The 18,991-nt window shown below is 40.9% G+C and overlaps 1 protein-coding gene and 1 long non-coding RNA gene across 3 annotated transcripts in view; one reads left to right on the forward strand and one right to left on the reverse strand.

Annotated features, from left to right (window-relative positions):
• Positions 1-18,991, reverse strand: part of ft (cadherin-related tumor suppressor fat) — a 94,799-nt gene that overhangs the window by 33,128 nt on the left and 42,680 nt on the right. The gene's annotated exons all lie outside the window — the stretch shown is intronic.
• LOC136998072 (uncharacterized) overlaps positions 8,695-18,991 on the forward strand; it is a 55,312-nt gene continuing 45,015 nt past the window's right edge. For both annotated transcript variants that reach the window (XR_010888644.1, XR_010888643.1), the window contains exon 1: positions 8,695-10,220. This is a non-coding gene — a long non-coding RNA (uncharacterized lncRNA). The remainder of the gene's footprint in view (positions 10,221-18,991) is intronic.

Below are 18,991 nucleotides of genomic sequence, written 5' to 3' on the forward strand. Positions count from 1 at the left end.
CGGTTGGTCGTACGCTATTTAACGGTTTTTAATTTCGCGATTAATTTTAAACGTCACTGAGTGCTAATAAATATTCATCTAATCAGGATGTTGCGCGCGCCGGCAAGAGGCATCAATCAATTTCATTTGAATCTCGAATCGTTTGATAAAATTACTACCGTGTCATAGACTTATTCTGCATATTTTGTATGCAGCATTACGCGTGTTAATCATATCACAAAATTATATAATGCAGTTTAGGATTTTTTTAATTCTTAAAACTCAAAATTGATTATTTTTATGATATTATATATTAATCAATGTTTGTTAACAATACAATGAATTATTGAGAACATTTCTCAGTATTGAAAGAACAATGCGTTGTTTAAATTTGCTACTCTAATTTGTCATAATGGGATGAAATTATTTACTGCCGCAACTTCTTAACTACTGCTCGCGGACCCGCCACTCAGATCCGGTTGCATCAACGCCGCTTGAGAGTAATCCTAATTAACTCATTTTCCCTCTCTGTCTAGATTATATGTATGACTATAATCGCGAAAGAGTCCGCTAATTTAGAGTTAGTTAATGCATACTGTCTGTACAGTGCAGCCTTGGATTTGATTGCGTTAACGTTGCCTGTCGCTAATCTGAGAATTATCTCTCAATTAAACATTTCTAAATTATGTACTACATAAGCTTAACAAAAGAACTTATACATAAAGAAGTAAAAACCAAGTTTTTTTTTAATAAGCAAAGATTCGGATCTGAAAAGCGATTAGTATCGAGCCTATAGAATTCAACTTCACGCGATGCTTCGCACACGGGAGCGAAGGACGTCTTCTGCGTCGGCGTTGAAATCACCGCGTCGGGTATATAGAGAGCCGCGAATAACTTCCTCGATCTCCCGAGACTCCAACTTCGGCTGGAGTTCGCGTGTTATACGAACTCTCTCGCTCTTCTCGTCGTCGTCGTCGTCTATAAGAGCCGCGACACACGGCATCATCGTCGCGAGCGAGCGAGCGAGCGAGCGAGGAACAACGAGCGACGAGCGAGGCAACGGCAACAATAAGCAGACAAATCAGTGCGATCATATAGCTGTCTCTCGGCTACAATCCCATCCTTCTTTTTCTCTTTCTCTTCTTCGCCATACTCTCTTTCTCTTTCTCTTTCGCTCGGTCTCCGTCGCTCGTCGTTCTACTCCTTCGACGCGGCGCGAGAGCGCGGTATATGGGCGGTAAGAAACGCCCGGAGAGGAGTATTCGGAGTGCAAGGAAAGATGGTATCTGCGTCAGCGCGGTCGGGGATCAGCGGATCGGATCGAGTCGCTCAGCGGGGGTTTCTTTGGGTCATGCACGAAGAGAGTCCCATTCTTCTGGGGCTTCGTTCGCCCACCCCGCCCCGCCGCGCCTCGCAGTTCCACCGGCTCTGCTCGAGGCTTCTCTTTCTCTCTCTTTCTCGCTCCCCTCGCCCCTCCGCCGCTACGCGACCGAAGCATGCATCGCGCAGGTCGATACTTCTCGCTCGGGAAGCGGTGCTTGTCCCCTTTTACCGAACGGGGTCCTATGGGTACTCTATGAGGGGTCGAACCACTGACATCGACCGATTAATAACGCGTCTTGGGGGCCCGCATGGTCCACGACGATGACGACGACGACCGAGGATTTAAAGGATACACCGTAATTTCATATATATATATATATATATAACGACCAAAGACAATGAGAGATATGCATCTACCAACAGCCGCTTTTCTTTCCTCCATGCGACACACGGAGAAAGCAGAAAGAGCCGAGGGAAAATATGCATGAGAATATCAGCGGAAGATGTTATCTACAAAGCTCGAATCGACGCTCTTCGAGAATTTTTCGTCCTGTTTCTTTTATTAAATTTTAAAAGATTAGTCGTGAAGAAATTTAGATGAAAATGAACGATAGTGTGTAGAATTATGTGAACTGACTTTGTCACATTTATTTCGTAATTAAAAATATATATTATATTGAGAATAAAATTATCGAAATGAATATGTGATCCACGCCAAATGATTTTGAAGAACAATGGGTTGGTAGTGAATATACAATGATCAAAGATTCGAATAAGACCGCTATACGGCATTGCAACTCCGATTTTCAGTACGCGTAACGCGCGAAACATTGTGCATGCTTGCATTAACTAGCGATAATTATCAAGATTCGTATTAGATCGAAAATGCGTACTACAACCGGCGTGATTATCGCGCGATTTTCCGCTTCCCGCATGGCCGCCCCGCTCGCATGGGATTTGAAATTCCGCGATGTGTATCTGCTAATGGCTGCTTTACGCCTTGCGGTTGCAGACTGCATTCGTGAGCGACGAGAGCGTGCAGTTGCAACGATGTAGCGTTATTGCGACGTAATTATTAGCCGGTTATTACGCGCGCGGGTGCGCGTGTTCCCCACATCTTCGAACCAGGCCCCGCAATTGAGAAATCGTGGTTTTTTTTCATTAATTAATTAAGCTATTTCCCGAGGGAGAGCTTAATGGATTCTCGACGTTTATTAGCTGCGGTAACGCGAACTAGTTTTAATTCCAGCAGCAGGCATTAAGTTTGCAATTCTGTTCGTGTCGCTGCTGGAATTATTGCGAAAAATGAGATAAATGAGATTTTTAACACTTTCGCTTTCCTCTCGCACTTGCAGTACGTAATTATATAGAAATGACTTATGATAAAACCAGATTTTGCCGTTTTCATAGACATTAGGTAATTCCAAGTTGAGAGAATCCAGTATGAATGTATTATCGTTAACAGTTAATCAATCGTGACTTGTGTGAGTCGTTTTACGGCTTGCTACATAATGTTTTTTTAATGTAAATGTATTTTCACGTGTTCATTCAATTCGATAATTTAAGAACTAATATTAAAAACGGCTGGTATGGTTTGAAATTAGAATTAGTAATTTCTCTCCAGACCGTACTCGTCTCTGTCGCGTTTATCGAATGGAATGCTATCGCTTCGCTATGAGGGGTCGACGTCGTCCAATTAATAATCCACTTCGTCGTGGGAGCCTCGATGCGCCAGGTCGAGGACCTTAAAGACATTTTACGATTCGATACAACGATGAAAGATAATCGAATATTTATATATTTTTCAATGTTGGATTTTTTGAAAACAAAATCTTATACAAAAAATATATAGATATTTCACACTTTTTAATTTATTTTTGCACGATTAAAAGTTTAAATCAATTTTTATATATATATATATATATATATATATATAAGCATTATCTGGAGATTTATCTAAATTATCTCTAAAATTGGCATTTTTATACATCGCATATTTTTTTAAATTTTCTAGTTGCCTCCATTTAGGGCGCATTTTATCTAACATTTCTCACGTTCTATTAATTTCCAATAAGCAATGAGCTTATCGATAAGAGCGGATCTAAATATAAGCAATTAAAGACAAAGGCTTTGTCGTGTGAACAAACGTGTAAACTCTTGGAAAGAAAAAAAGGGGAAAAAACTTAATTACGCCATTTCCACCGTAAATTCCAAACCACGAAAGGCGGTAATAGTTTCGTTAGAGCGAAATATATTTTCCGCGAGAGAGAGAGAGAAAGAGAGGAAGTCGAAGCGTCGGCATTCCACGACTTAATAACGATCCGCCGCCGGCATGGATCCCGTAGGCCACTTAAAAAAGGTGTACTGTAATTCCGTATAACGGCCGCACGCGGGGACAATAAGATATATATCCACGGTGCGCTTAGGACTAATAGCTTTGTTTCCCGTCCGCCACGACACTGTCACTCAACGCGATACGAGATACGTCCACGTCAGGACGCCCGGCGCGTCGCACGTCGTATAATGTCCGATGGATGCCATAGGCCACGACGAACTGTTCCCATCAATCGTTAATAGCTCTCTGTCATATCACTTGTACGGTTTGTCTTGTCTGTGTTTGGACCGCGTCCCGTCTATACGGAGACTGAGAGCAATTTAAAAGGATCTTTTCGTGACAGAGACATTGAAAGATATCTGAAAGATTTAATAATGTAACTCAATCTTTTTAGGAAGGAGGAATGACAGCTTTTAGGCAAAATAAAAATTCAATTAAAAAGTTAATGTCAAAATTGAGATAATTTACTTTACAAATTAAAAACACAAAATTACGCGCGAGTGCATCAAAAAGCGAAATCGTGATTGTAAATATAGAAATATCTATTTGTAAAATAAAACTTGTTTCGTCATTCAATGTGACGTGAGAAATCAAGTCTCGTTCAAAATTTTCCAAGATAATGTAACAAAACAGCTCGTTGAAATAACAGCTCACTCTCCGTTTTGCATCTCGATAAGGCCGCGTGTGAGGGATTATCCGTGTACGAGGTCCAAATTCGTGCGGCATGCACCGACTCTCAAGAGGGATCATCGCGCGCACAATACCGGTATACGCGTCCAAATAAGAGGACGAAAATATCTTTGTGGCCGACCGACCGGTCCCGCTGACATCGTCGACGATCGATAACGTGAATTTGCGACTTCGTCAGGACACGGGTAAAGTCACAATGTCGTCATATCTCATGCGCGCCGATCGAACGGTGGGGCAGGCAGGTATGCGTCGATCGCATCGTTTGCAACATTGTGTCACAGGAGGGCCAAGCATATTAATTTCCGTCCGTCGCAGGGCTTGACAGGCGACGATGAGATGAGAGGAATCTGGGCCCGGTGTCCTTGAACTTCGTTCTCTTCGCGAATCGTCGCATTCCCTCTTTCATCACCGGAAACGCAGTTTCGACTCGATAATCTTCTATTGAACATTATTGTTTCAATCTTTGCCCTCTTGTTTTTATATTTGTGTATTTAATTTAATTTAACTCAACTAGTTTAATGACATAATAATGACAACTTATTTTCTATAAATAAAAATCCGAAAAAAAGTAATTTAACAGTGAATTTAACAAAAATTATCTGTAATTCGAGATACATGGGATATTTCCTATTCCCGTATTGAGAAAGCTTCAGTGAAATGTAAATTGATGAAAAATAAAATGTTTATTATATTTTAATTTCTTCAGTTATGATATATAACAATTTCTTTTGCAAGAAATAAGTTTTATGAATAAAATTTTGAACGACACCCGATGGCAAAAATTGCGTGAGGTATGAAAAAAAGCTGGAGTAGAATCTACCTCATCTTGCAGGTAACGGATCGGCAAAAGACCGCGAGTAGATAGTTACTCGCGGCGAGTAGCAAGCTAGTAGGAAGAGACATTTCCAGCTTGGTAGAGAGGTCTAAGGTTGTCAAAGAGGCTCGTTCGCGGACGATGCACCTTTGCGCATATGGGATATTGCAGCGGTTTTTTTTCCGTCGTGTCTTGAGGATGCAATTAAAAAAGGAGGAGTCGGCGAACATAGTAACGGGGAGCCGCGGGGCACGAGAGACGGAAGGCAGACACCCCGACGAAGGAAGCCTTCCAAGTTTCCGCTGCGGTCTCTCGCCTGCGGGGCTCCACTTTGTTTTTCTCGCCGCACCCGATTCTCGCAGGCCTTCTCCTCGCGTACTCCCGCGCGAGCGTGCCGCAAAACGACTTTCGCGATCGTGCGGCTCCGATCGGCTCCGGGGCCCATTGAATGTACGAGATGTCGCGGCAGACCGCAACGCGCGGCTTAAGTGACCGTTACACGTGGAATATGTCACGGGAAAACGACCTCGAACGAGGAGATCGGTAGCTCTTCTCCGCGCAGTTAAGCTGCGATCGGCGTATCGCTTTTGACACGAACCAGTCTCGAACGAGTTGCGTTGTTCTTGTAACGCGCTGAGATATACTATAAGCCATAAGTAGTTCGCAAACATTGAGAGAACGTTAAAAGAATTGTAATTGCCAGTAACAGTTAACTGACCACATTTAATAATGGTCAGTAAAACGTGTATCTCGATTAAAAGAAATTCTTCTGTTTTTCTTTTTTTTTTTTTTTTTTTTTTTTTTTACTGAATTTCACGAGATATTTAAGAGGATCGGATTGGAATAAATCAATCCGTAATGTTTATTAACTGCACACGAAATCGATCTCTGCTTGCTTCTGACGGCGGTCGGAGGAGAAATATTCGTATTTCTCTCACGGCAGAGAGCTTAGTTCATTTTACGGCAAAACCGGCGGCTAGTAAATTTATACCTCTCGCATATTATCATGACAATGCGCGCGAGAGGCATCTTTTTCTCAAGGTACCACGCCGCGTCCTCTTCGCTAAATCCTAATTTAGCGACGCTTTCTCTCTCTCTCTCTCTCTCTCTCTCCTTCTCTCTTCTCCTCGCCGACGGACGCGGCGCAAGACGTCGGGTTTAGGTGGATGCTGCTCTTTGTGCAAGATCCGTCAGGTGGCCGGTGATGGATCATCCGTTTTGAAATACGGCTGCCAACTTATTTTTATCTCGCGCTTCGCTCTCTCTCTTTCTCTCTCTCTTTCTCTCTCTCTCTGCGGGAGGATTCAAATTGTATTACAATACCGGTCAAACGAGGAGTAACGAGCAGCGGCGGCGGATTTAGGGCTCCCGGGACCCTAAGCGTAACCACATTCCTCACGTACACTTTTCTTCGGGGCTTATTGAAAATAAAATAACTCGATATTTTATTTAAAAGTTATTCTTCATTATTTGTTATTATTTGCCGCGTTAATCGCACGATCTTTTGGGAAACAAGTAACAATTCGTAATAATTGAATTCTGATTTTAATTGCTTTATCGTAACATTGCAGTCTTTCGTTATACTTTACAAGATTAATCGGAATGTACGCGTTTGACGTGTTGGAAAAAAACTAATTTCCGGCAGATCAACGGTCCGAAAGATCGAACGCGGATCGATACTCACACCGCCGATCATCGGACAATTAAAATGACATCCCGCGCGGCCGCATTCGTTCGCGTTAAATTATGCGCTCGACGAGATCTTCTTATTCGCGAGACGCGTCGCGAATAAGAAGATCGTAGGTGCGACTACGTGGAAGAGCAAAACAAGAGATGCGCGTACGTGCGCGTACCTGCGTGTGCGTTTGTATATACGGGGTGTCCCGTGAACCTTTGAATATTTTCGACAGTTTTTTTACAATCAATTTGCAAATAATTTTTCTTTCAGCGAAAATGATATGGAAATTGTTAATATCGTATAATTTTATGACTGAGATTTTAGTTAAAGTTCCCCATTAAAATAATATCGATTTAAAATTAATTTAAGATCTTATCGGTTATTTATTTTCTAAAAACTTAATTTTGTTTCGTCAAGAACGAATTTTTCATTACTCAACATTAAATAACTGTACTCGACATTTTTGTTGAGACATTATTCGATACTAAAACGCGACGGAAGAATCTGCGGTGGTCATCCGATGATTTCGGATCACCCCGTATGCATTTATGTATAAGCAAAAGAGCGATCGGTATGAGCGCGCGCGGGGAGGGAGCAGGCGGGAGGGGCGATGAGGACGGCGATGAGAACGGTGAAAAAAACGAGGCAGAAGGTAAGTGGAGTGACGCGCGTGGAAGTAGAATAAGGAGAGAACAAGGCGAGGAGAGAAGATAAAGAGGAAGAGACTCGTGAAGGGCGGGCGCGAAAGGGAGAGAGCGCGAGGGATGCTGCAGAAGTGGGAGGTGGCACGATGGCGAGAGGGGGAGGTGGGGATTGTCTGGCGAAGGAACCTCTAACAACCTATGATCACGTTATTAATTGAAAGAAGACCGCCGATGCTACCGGTTACGCCACTGACTTTACGTGCCGTGTTATAGCCGTGTGGCACCGGCACGGGCTCATTTTTTAACGGAAACATTCTCGTCGATATGTATACATACACCTGTGTGCGTATACGCACGAGCGACTTTGCCCGTGTGTATGTGCAGTATATAAAATCTCGCACCGGCATTATCCTCGTCCGGGGGTGAACTTCCGCGGAGATAAGGAGATACGCGCGAATATAATGAGATCGTAACGAGTTTAGCCGTAATTGACGCGGTCCCGAGTGGACGCGGTAGGAGGAGGCGAGTCACGTTCTTATGAGAGTTGAGTTATTGGGATCTTTTATGTAAAAGTCGACGATGATCTGGCGAGACGAGTCGATGTGAATAAAACATTTTTTTACACAACGTTTTATTAATATTCCGCCAGAGCTATTTATACGATCTCGTCTCGTGATCTTTTCTAGTTTGTCAAAGTTGTGTCTCTAAGCTATAAAAATTATTGCCATGAATTATATTAACGGATATTAGATTAACATCATCATAAATGATATCTTGTCTAAAAATATTTTCTTTTTCTGCACATATTACTTCTATTGTTATTAATTTTTATTAATCTTATATTATATCTTATTTTTTTAGAAATTTATTTTATTTCGTAAGATAGTAAAATTATTAGAATTCACCAACTTTTTGAGATATATTACTTTAAAGTATAATTTGACGAAGCTACATTCACAGGTAAAACTTACAATAGCAAAGACAAATGTTAGACTCTTTTCGGAAGAATATTTTTTTAACATTAAATTTTTAAGCGTAAATATTTGTATAAGATTTTTACCGTTGCAAATACAACGTTAAACTCCGCGTTTAATATTAATCAGAGATGAACATAGTAAGAACATCGCGATAAATTCTCGCGGTGTGACGCGGTGGCGGCCGATCGCGCGGCTTTAATCCTTTTGCCGGATGGTCAGCTTGATATCGTGCTTCCGAGAGAGAAAGTCGCGAGTCAATTACATGTAGCTTATGGCAATACGTGTGTCTCCCATGGGGGCCGTATGCACTTCCATTACGTGGGATATGACACTCGCTGTGTGTTGGGAGAAAAGAAAGGAGCCAGAGGCTCGGAGACTGCACTGAAAATGCGGACCGACTGTGAAGGTGCTTTCATAGGTCTCGCGTTGCGTGAAATATTGCACAAAACATTATACCATTAAATTTTAAGAAACAGAACATGTAAAGTAGGACGTAACGAGAGTAATTTGTTACGCGTGAAAGCCGAATGAAGACATTGGAATTGCGCTGAAAGTCGGAAATCAAAGAATATATCGAGTCCACGCCGAGTCGATTGTGCAGGATATGACGCGCGTATGTGTTACGAGCAAGGAGCCGAGACTCGAGCGCGAGCCTGAACCACGCTGGAAATGGGGACCGCTCGAGAGACCGTGGAGAAAGAGAGACGGAGAGAAGGGAGAAGAAAAAGAATGCGCCGGTCGAGCAACTCTTGCGCGACAGTCCGGAGTGTAGGTACGTTATATGCGTATATGAGCGTGCAGGCGCGTAGAACACGTTCCGCAAAGGGAGGACGAAGGGAAGGGAGTGGACAAGGGCAAGAACGGGTGAGGGGAGCGGAGGTTACGGGTCCGGGTGGTGCTTATCAGAAAAATTTGTGGCGCGTGAGACGTCATTTTTTCGAGCGCGGCGCGCATTCGTTCGGCTTTTGTGCGGGTGAGAAGTTAAATTCGTTGTTTATTATCGCGTATTGTGTGGACGCCGCGCCGTAAATCGGCCCCGAGTTTTGACGCGCCGCGACGCACGGAAGGCGTCCGGTGCTTTTGTGCGATTCATTCGCAGAAAGCGGATTCACTTTTGAAACGTTTTATTAGCTACATTCGCGATAAAGTGTTTAACACGCGTATAATGTTGATAGCGATAGAGTTTGTATGCGGCTAATACAATAATGTCGAAAAGTTTACAATTTTTATGAACATTAAAATATAGTTATTGAAGAAGAAACAGAGATTTTTGCTACCTTCACTTGTCAACAAATCTGACATCTGACTTCAAATTTATTTTCTTTCGTCTTTTTTCGTTTTGTAATGCTAAAAATGTAACATGACATAAGTCATTTTATCATTTTTATTCAATGTTGCTCTCTTATACGACTTCACCTTGTGATATTCTTACTTCATACTGCCAATCCAAAGAGGTTTACATTTTTGGCGCGCACCTCTCGCTGGCGTCAGAACCACTCAGAAATGTCAGTGGGATACAAAATAGCCGTTCGTTCCGCTCGGTACGATAAACAGCTGCTTCACACTTATGGCGTCACCGGGCGTCTCTTTGGCAATATAGCGATCTGTCGGAAGAAGCGGCGGCGGCGGCGGCGGCGGCGGCGGCGGCGGCAGCGGTTGTCTCAGCGAAATTCGCGATGTCGTTTTCTTGCGTGTGCGTTTATTCACGACCCCGAGGACCCACGAACACGCGGGACTAAATTATCCGTTGTTTATTATCACATTGTCGCACGCCCCAGTCGTAAGTTATTTCCTCCTTTGATTTACTCCGCCGGTTGCGAAAACATCGTGGTTTATTTTTTCGGCACGGTCGTTCGGCTCACTGCGCGCGACTCTTATGTAAAAAGCCCGACGCCCGCAAAAGGCGCGGTTTGGCGTGTTTCGAAATTTCGCATCGTATCGCGTCTCCGACACCGATCGCGATCACTGACAATTCACGCTTATTCTTCGTAAAGATTTCTTTTTCGAGTGGACCATGACTGCGACGCGAGTAATATAAAATGAACAAGTTTAATACTTGCTTTAACTTACTTAATTGGCGTACAAATATGACCCCATTACGCGTGTACGTGACAACTGTTCAATTAGAAAACAATTTTATAAGCGGGCTTTGCGCGGTGTTTAATTTTGTATTTAATTGCAATTTATTTTATTTCGTTAAATCTATCATCAAAATATAAACCTACATAATTTTATTTCACTTAACATCTTCTTTACACGTTGCATTCAGAATAAGTCACCGTCATTATCAAGAGCCATTAATTAAAAGTTAAAGAGACCCGTGAGATGATTTCTATTAAAAGGAAATCTGTAAACATCTCTATAAAATTGTTAATATTTTACGAAAAATTATTAGTTTTTATGACAAATCGTTATGTTATTACTTTATCGATCGTAAATTTATCTTGGGATTAACGCAAACTTGTTTCTTTATTAAGAGCATTAATCAAGACTGGTTCTTGCGTCTTGCGTATTCACGTCGGCAAACTGGGATAAAATTCTGTTCATCCCTTCATTGTTGCGAGTAACAATTTAATATCGCGTGCGTACCGAAGGTCATCGTTCTGACAGATACGCGCTACTCTCGTAAATTTCAGAGCGCAACTATGGACCTGGTTGGAACTTTCGCAGCAAATATGTACCAATTTTTTTTCACAAACAATATGCATCGCTAACTAGAAAATTTTTTCTTGCTAATAATTTGACATATTATTAAACATGTTGGACACAATAACAATATTGCATTAATACTGGTATGTGTATTATAAATACAAACCCACTTTAAATTACTCGAAAAAATTTATCACGCATTTATCATCCGCTTTCTCAATTAGTCTTATTTGACTTATTGTGGTAGGCACGTAATAAAGTAAACAATTGATAATACTTTTTATTGTTAATATGTAACGCATTTATTTAACGAGACCGCGTTACACCAATTACAGTAAGTGAGACAATTTTGTTAAAAAAATGAATCGAACGCAAATTCTGCGATGCTGGAAAATTTGCTACCGGCACACGCCTTTTTTTAGGGCACTCTGTATATCGACTTGCGTGTACGTTTCTTGCGCTTGGCCAGAGGCTGTGGGCTGCGGGATAATGCACGGCGTTCCTCGATTTTCTGCGTCTCCAATAACGTAGTTAGCCAATCTTATATTCGTAACCACGCTCTGGCACGGTCTCAACCCTGCATAATCCTTGAAGTTTATATTTCGTACCATCGACTAATTCATGACGGTCGATTCATAAATTCATTTTTTTCTTTAATTGCACATTTTTTTAAAAGATATGAGTATAATGCATATATTGTTCAAAGAAATAAGAAGAAACAGAAAAATTGAAAAAAAGTATAATAAGCGCAGCTTAAAAGAGATAATACTTATTGCATCACGATTTCTAATATATCCTTAAATTTGGATAGATGTATCAAATAATTCCAGAATACTCAAGCTTCAATACGTTATATAAAAGTCCCGAGAGAAGACAGTACACATGAAAAAATAAATCAAAAGATTCCTATGTAAATAACTTGTCTTTTTTACTTCACTCTAAATTATTATATTTACAATTTCTTCTTCCATATGTATTGATCAGAAAAAATATATAATCTATAGAATAAATTCAATATTTTATAAAACTCACAATACTATCTTAAAATGCTAATAATTTTTAACCCGTATGCACACAAGTTTATATAATCGTAGAAAAAAAAATGTGGCAGCGACGACGATTTTACCGGGAGTAGCCGAGGCGTGAGAGTTGCGAATAGTTGCGTTTATCGCGAACTGCAACGAGACCCCTTCGGTATAGCGCGCGAGGATTAAATAAAAAAAAAGACCTAACGCACATCCGCATGCTTCGAAACGCTCGCCTCGACTTGGTGGAAAACGACGTAAAAGCATTTACTACATTTTATGCATACGGCTGGTTGTATATGTCTGACTCGCGCGAGAAGATCCGCGCAATGCGCGCTAGTCGCGCGTCATGGTTCGCTCATGGTTGATTTATCATTCGAAGCAAATTTTTGTCGCTCATCACGCGCTAATTTCCGATTTTTCCGCATTCTAATTCTGTTTTTTTGTTTCTACGATTGTCAGATTATTCTTTATACAGAGTGAGATTTATGTGGGATTTGTAAGGAGAAAAAATATAAAGGAAGCGTATGTTTTATGATTTCTCGTCATTATTCCATAAAATAAAATACTTTCTTCATTTTACAGCGCACTTCCGAAAATGATTGGAATAATAATAGACGGCTTTAATTAGTATCATCTAATGGCACACTAGAAAAAAAGAGAGATTTAAATTCACAATATAATGATATATTAAATTACATATCTGATATACCGAGCCGATCGAATTTCAAGATCGACAATCTCGTAACGACATAAATATTCTGCCACGCTCACTTCCGCTTTTATTTATCACGGGCGAGAATATTCGCGTCGCACGCGCCTTTGCCGTCGATTTCGCGATATGTTACTCGGTCGTTCCGATCCTCCTTAGCTGGTCGCAAATTTATTTATAGTCCCTGCTGAGCTATGTATGATTCATGCAACGCCGTTTGTGATATGCGTCGGCTGTACGGTCGCGCGTGCACTTTCCACTCACCTCTCCGCGGTGGCGAGTTCCAATGCATTCTGCAAGTGTCGCGACTCGCGAATTTTCTCAGCGCGTTTATCAGCGACCGGTATCGCGCGAATTCCACAGTTTCCGAATATTATCAGGATATATCGATATCATGAAGGGAAACAAAGGGAAAATTTGTACGTAGGTTATAAAGGAGAAATGTATGAATAAAACAGTCAATTAATTCTTGATAGATATTGGATATTGATATGAAATCTCATAATTGCACAAACTATCGTATAATTTGTAAGCTATGTAAAATTATAATACAAACAAGAAGATAATTCCACATAAAAAATAAAAAATGTAGAAGACATTTTGAGAAAACAGACTTTGCATCTTTAAAAAAATTAGATCTAATAATAATGTGAAATTAATATGTAAAATTAAATGTTATACCTATAATATAATTGTTTTCAGCTGAATAAAATATTCTTTTTTTTTTAATTATAATACATAGTTGTGTCATGTTCCAAACACATCGTCTATATTCTGGCAAGCGCTTGTCAACACATTTTGCAAATTGTCGCGATCGCCCATTAAGAAATTCTCACGGAATATCCTTATCTCGGAACAACTTTATGATTTTATAAACGACCGTCTCGAACGCATAGTCAGTTCCCGTTTGTGTCGTTATCTTCTTTTCTTTCTTCTCTCATAAACGACTCTCTCACCTAGGTCGCGCAAAAACGCGCCGCTATTTTCTACCAGTTCGTAAATTCGTGTGGTTTTACGAGATATAAATTCCGGTCGCTCGGGCAACGTGTCAGTACGCGAATCGTATCGATCGTATTCGGTAGCTTTTGTAAGAAAGATATTAGATGTTAGATTACAAATCTTTTTAACTGTTTTACGTAAATTTCGGAAATTCTCTCGACTTGAAAATATTTACATTTTAGCATCATAACAATTATTATTATTTGATTCTAATTTCTTGCAAAATTGAAGCCTATCAGATTCTTGGATTCTATGATTTTTAAACATTGAGTAATTCATCGAAATCTTTTGAAACATGTTGAAAAGATCGATAGTCCAAAATGTATTGAAAATGCATTATCTTAAACTATTTTGAAGCCAAAGTATATTTGTGATATTTCGTTAAAAATCTCTCATTTTCTTCATACAAAAAGACGAGTTTGCAACTTTTTTTAAAACCATGCACTTTATTCAAGGCGAAGCGAGAAGAAAGGTCATAACTCATATAATTAAACTTCCACCGATACTTTTCTCAGGCGACTCTGCGCAGATCACAATTTAGATTCCTGGTTAGAATAGTCTCATAAATTTCGAGATCTCGGTTTTTCCGCACCGCAAGAAAGCACCCCGTCGGTTGTTCTATATCATTACCATTGCATATCGGCGGTAAATTTTCGCCGGTGACTGATAAGGCGATACTATGAGGATCGTACGTTACAACGAACGCATCGTTCTTCTAATTACAACTAATCCGTAAACGGGGCCGCGCAATAACGACGATACGAGTTAATCGCGATAAGTTGCAATTTCGCCGCAGAGAGCGGATCGCAATTACCACTTTCCATCTCGTGTCGGCGCAGTAGGTCAGATGCAAACTGGTTCTCGCCTCGGGCCGCGTAATAGAATACGGGGACAAATGTACAAAGTTCTTCGGTGCACAGCGGCATAGCATCACACTCGCGGTTCTCGCGACCGTTCGCAAAATTTTCGGCGGTTCGCGAAAGGGCAAGATCAGAAGAGCACGATAGAAAAAAATCTGAATGATTGTCTTAAGAATAGTTCCGTATTGATTAAAAAATTCAATCATCTAATATATTTTTTAGAAACTTGTAAGAATTAATGAAAATTGATAAAGTATCATTTTTTTTATTTAATTGAATAAACTAATTTATGTTTAGTTAATTTTCTTCTGCGTGATAGCGTTACTTCGCGATAAAGCAATATACAAAGTAATAGACAGTGATGTACTTGATAGCCGAGCCATTACTGGAAAACCGGAAATAGTCATCCGAGCGCGGTATTCAATAACGGTAATATGTATCTCACGTTTATGACGCAAAAATCCATCGTGAGTAAACTATGAAAGTAACATCCGAGACTCCGAGCGATCGACTCGTTTATTTTACGACACTGACTGTTGATATCATTTCTTGTTGGAAAAAAAACGATAAACAAGAAATATTTCTAAATGATTGATTTGCATTTTCTCACATTTTTCCATCGACGCATTGCGCACTCAAGAATCGCATCGACATTCATAGAAATATTCTCAAAATTCTTCTTTTGTAAACAATTTTAAATAATAGTTAAATAAAATTGACATGTTTATTTTTATCGAAGGAATTGGATCATCTAACGATATTTTTCAAGCTTGTCCACGCTTATACGAGGATCTCCGGTTTCATCTCCGCAAGACAGTCGCAATAGCAAACAGTGCCGATTTGAGAGAGAGAGAGAGAGAGAGAGAGAGAGAGAGGGAGAAAGAGAGAGACTTGACGAAACTGAAACGTCAGTAAAGTGGAGTTTTTCTAGACTGAAAGATAGACTTAAACGAAACGTGAGAGACAAAAGAGACGCGAGCGGGATGCTGCAAAACATGAGAGAAGAGGGCGACGGCGGTTGCGCGCGTAGGGGCGGCGGAGGAGAGGCGAAGGCAAGAGACGAGACGAGATGAGAGGAGGAAGAGTAGAAGAGGCAGAGGACAAGGATGTAAATCATAATATGTAAATCCGTGTGATTTCGTTTGACTCCGGCTGGCTCGGATGGCCGGCCGGCGCTTCGAACTGATGGCCACTTGGCGAGAAACTCGAAAGGCATTCCGAGACTCGCGCCTCTTTCGGCCCCTTGTCTCTCTTCCTCCCTTCGAATCTCCTCCACCACCCCTCCTCCGTATCCCGCCTCGGGTGGATCTTCGTCTTCCTCTTTGACTTCCCGCGATCTCTCTCCCCCTCGTCGTCTTCGTCTTCCCCTCCGCGCTCGCCGTCTTCGCGAGACTTCTCCTCATCTAACCTTCCGCGTCTTCCTCGTCTTCGCGTTCGCGACTTAACAATCCACGTCGTCCCTGCGCGTCGGGAGGAGGAGTGGAAACTAGGAACGCTCGTAAATAATTTTGTGGATCCGAAGGTCGCAACGTGTGCGCCCGCGTCCAATGAAAATTAGAATGTATTCTCCGCAGCGTCGCCGGACTCGACGTTTAAGCTGCGTGACAAGTTTGAAGAGCGCGCGTGGATGCGCCAAGTGGACGATAAATTAGAGAAACGATGGCCAAAGTCGCGATGAATCCAATTGATGTCAGATCACGTCACTCATTATGTAGTATTCTTATGAGGATATATCGTAGGATATATAAAATAGAGAAGTCTATTTAGAAAAGTCATGGAGTCGCGATCAAAATGATTGCCGTGGATTGACGTGTCTGAGATCCGACTATTCTATCGTACGCTGCTTATTCATATAGGTACATTTTAATAGCAGTAATAATAATCACAATATTATTAATGACAATCGCGATAATAAAAATTATAACGTGGTTTCTCCGCAAATACTTATTTTCGAAGCAATCTTTCCGTGAAACAATCGTGGCGAAAATTGCTCTCAAAATTTTATCTTCCTCGTAATGATGGATTGTCGCTTAAGATTCGACGAAGAGAGCGAGGGAAACGGCAGGCCGTAGGGACAGGCCGCGCTTTCTAATCGGCGACGTATATCGCGGCTCGCGCGATTAATATCGGAATTAGATCCACGGCCGTGGATCTCTCTTCGGGGCGTCTCTTCGCGTCTTTACTGCCACGCGTGAAAAAATTCTCACGGGAGGACGAGAGCGCGGAGCGGGAGGAAGAAACCGGAGAATAGAGAGGACCATAAATAATTCCGAGGATCCGTTTACCTGAGGGGTAACGATGGATCCTCGATGTATATATGTACACGCGGGCATTCGACAATGGCCTCCGGGTGTTGCCTTATCGATAGCCGATGCGTCCGTACGTAATTAAGTTACAAAGTGGCCGTTGTCAAGCGTCTATTTTCTGCACGAGTGTCGGACTTGCATCTGGCGATACAACATACTGCCAACTTGGCCGTCTGATCTAATTGTGTTGAGAACCACCACCAAAATATATTTTACAATTCAAATATTTCTTCTGTAAGAAAGTATTCGTGTGATACAACACAAAAATTATATAGTTTGAGAATTTAGTTCACATTCTATTAAAATTCATTTATTTTCAATGAAAGAAAGTTCACGCTGTACTTGTCGAGTGCTCACATTCTTGCTTAAGTGATAAATGGTCCGCAACGGACTTTGTTCACTCGAAAGAAAAGTGCGATTCGCGATCTGCTATTCTTCGTTGTACGAGTTGCACGGATTCGCGTGCGGCTCGTAGCCAACGGCTCCTCGCATAGTCAAAGGCAATATAAAAGGTATAGAGAGTGTGGAATTCAGCCTCCTCTCAGCTTGAGACCCGGGCTCCGGACTTGACTCGCTTCTTCGAGTCGACTCGATCCACGAGACTCTCCACGAGTCTCCTCTCCTCCGGTTGATGGTGGAACGAAGCATTCTGGTTCCACCGTCATGCTAGCCGTAGGCTTCGTGCGCGCGCCGAGCCTGGCTTGGCCTGCTTGAAAGTCGGCTCGCAGCAAGCTACACACCGGCCTACGTCTCGTCTCCTCGCTTTAAATCGATCGGACCGCGTATCAGGCCGCTCCCCGAAAATTACGACGTATTTTCAAAGACCGAATAAATGCTCGAAGAATTTGACACAGTAGTGATCTAATTTTTTCCAAGAAATTTTTAAGAGATGATTTTTTTCTAAAAATATTTAAAAGAATTAATATTCAAGTTGAAAATATTAACAAAAAAAAAAAAAAAAAAAGACTGAATCGAAAGCGCGGATGTCGAGGCGTAAAAGATATTACAAATTAAAACAAGTAAAAGAATATTAAAATAAAAGAGTGAAAATATTAAATTTGTATAATTTTCTCGAGTTATTGTACTGAATTTTTCAAGTTTATCTTATGACAAAATAATCGAAAAATTCAACAATTGTTTAATTCGTCTCTTGTTTTCAGGAATCCAAACCATTCATTTCAAAGTAAAAAAATTAAATTAAATATATTTTCTCTAATTTAAAAAAGAGAGACTCTGTTACATCCTTTCATTCTTTAATTGAATTATGACGAATTATAAATTTATTAGATTTGAAATAGAAATTTAAAATCAATTTTTTTTCTTACGATATTACTGTAAAATTATAAATTAATCTTCATACTCATTTTTCTAGAATAACTGAATTCTTTTAACTAATGTATGGAGATTTTCTCGTAGCTTTTGCTTTCATCGTAGCAATTACCGCGACATATACATATATAAATATTGCATACTTTCGAAAGTGAACGTTAGAAAGCGCAATCGACTTTATTAATTATTAATATTATTGTTTTTTAAATTTCCGTTATTACAACGCGTCTGTGACGCAACAGGTTCATTCCTACGAATGCTGTGATTTCACATTAAGCGCATAACTCGCGTCAGTAGCTTTGTCGACGATGTAAACGTGAGAGAAATTAAACGAGTGTTGTGTGCGTGTACTCGCGATTAAGATCGGTTGTTGCATTTTAACTTATTATAACGTAAATTAGATTTCAAGTGCAGACTGAAAACGAGATTACCGCGATCATTCACGAGTCGCAATCAAGTCTCTCGTTGACTCTCGAGAAAGAAAAATGGATCTCAGTGTTTTGTCGATGAATGGCGGTGAGATTTTAACGCAGCCACTGAGCGATTTCAGTCGGAAACTTTGAAAGTCAGTTCGGATAGAACCAGACTGGTCCGCTCTCCCTTCCGAGGAGAGGGAAAGGAGAGAGGAAGAGAGAGTAGGATGAGACTAGACGAGAGAGCATGCAATCACG

This window comes from Linepithema humile, chromosome 2, assembly GCF_040581485.1.
Source record: "Linepithema humile isolate Giens D197 chromosome 2, Lhum_UNIL_v1.0, whole genome shotgun sequence".
In the NCBI taxonomy this organism is placed as follows: Eukaryota; Metazoa; Arthropoda; class Insecta; order Hymenoptera; family Formicidae; genus Linepithema; species Linepithema humile.